This window comes from Perkinsus marinus (assembly GCF_000006405.1).
Source record: "Perkinsus marinus ATCC 50983 genomic scaffold scf_1104296966216, whole genome shotgun sequence".
NCBI classification, from domain to species: Eukaryota; Perkinsozoa; order Perkinsida; family Perkinsidae; genus Perkinsus; species Perkinsus marinus.
In genome coordinates, this window is record NW_003204008.1 from 44,330 (window position 1) to 46,189 (window position 1,860).

Consider the following 1,860-nt stretch of genomic DNA (forward strand, 5'->3'; position numbering starts at 1 on the left):
AGGAGGCGCTAATGTGAGGAATGTTGAAAAGGAATTTGATGTTAAAGTGAGGGGTGCCGGGATCGAACCTGCGACCTCCCATGACACTAAGACAGGTCCGAGTACGGGGAGTGTCTGACGAAACACCAGCATCGTCTCTGGTGATCATCGAGGGACCGTCGGAGCCAGTAGTAGCATTGGCTCGTAAACGACTTGAGTTTTTCATAACGAAGTGAGTGTTACCATGGAGAGTAAGCGAACATGTCCTAAGGTATCCGATCAACCCCAAGACCGTACGTTCGGTGGTGGGGCCGCGGTTTAGCAACCTGTTGACTTTGGCTGAAGACACGGCACTGCACTATGCTCGTTGTTCCGATACTAATGATGTCGGGGAGTGTACACCGTGTATCGAGATGTGTGGGAGAGCCGAGGAGATTGATGAGGCCACGAAGCTTATCGAAAGTCGTCTGCTCAAAAGGGAGGGGCGCGAGGGGGAGTTTGAACAGACTCACATCATGGACATGCAACAACGTAGGAAATATGGGGATTTCTCCCACACTTTGTTCTTTGAACAGATGATAATAGAAGTAAAGGCCTCAGTGGGGGTATCGGTTGTAAGGAAGCCACCTCGGCCGAGGCCTTGGCAGACTCTACGGCTGATTCGATTGACCGCTCCCCGGCTTGTGGAACTGCTTGACGTACAAGACTACTGTCTGATTCTACTGCATCTCGTTTTTGACCTTGCACACTCTGATCTTCATCCTTCTAACTGGACGTCTCATTATCAGAAACACGGCTTACCCTTATAGTATTCTCGCCGTTGTCTTTGTTGTTATCGCCATAGTCCATCATCATCATCGTCATCTGGATTGAATTATTCTTATTACTGTTTTTGTCATTAAGGCGCACTAGAAGTATTACGTGCTTGGGTCCTCGCATCTGAACGGGGCAAGCCTCTCTAGCCCTGTGGTAGATGCATTATCTAACTCCTGGTCGCTGTTTACGGGGAGTAGACAGATATGAAAGGACCCCAGGCTGCCACAGTGTTGTTTCATCGTATGTGTGTGGCCATAACTGTCACCGTCTGCTCGAATGACCTTCTTATGCCGGGACACCTAGCATGTGTAGGACGTCCCTGGCTCTGCTTCAAAATTATAATGATCGCTCCAACGAAGAGGATCTCACGTTACATGGGATTTGTGTTGCTCAATCGTTATATGGTTTTTTCCCAGCAAATACTTAGTCAATAGTCTCTAATGAGTAGATGGGGAAGCCTGAGCATACTACTGGCGATCTTGTATAGTAGTGGGGGACTCGCCTTGAAGGAAGGTGTTGGTCACAGACAACAGGAAGAGGTAATATGCGGTGGTGAAAGCGCCGTATTGTGGCTCTCAGCCGGATCACTCGATTGAAGCGGTGGCGCCTCTGGAGGAAGAAGTCCCGCCGAAGGCTCCCATCACCATGGATGCATACGTGAGCGTCTTACCTCTATCATAGTAGTGATGGTGATTCTGCAGTGGGACGGGGATGACCCGAATTTGAGCATGTTGAACCAAGTCGACTGGGCTGGGCTCCAATCCAAGCCGCCTCCGTCTAGCTATGACAATTACCGTACGGCTGCTAAAATCAAATTTATGATGCCGGACCTGACGTGGAATCCAGAGTAGACTGGACGAGTGCAAGTCGGCGATAGTTTGATGGTCTTTTGATAGATTCCCAGTGACTATCCCGGATGAGGTCCTGTCGGCGAAGCTGCCTGTAGGAGCTCTTTCGCGATTTATGTTGCAAGATCCAGGTCCGAAGTAATGCGGTTGATTGATGATAGTTTGGGGTGTATGGCGTAGTGGGCAGGTTCGAGGCAATGGTGCAGGATCTGCACAC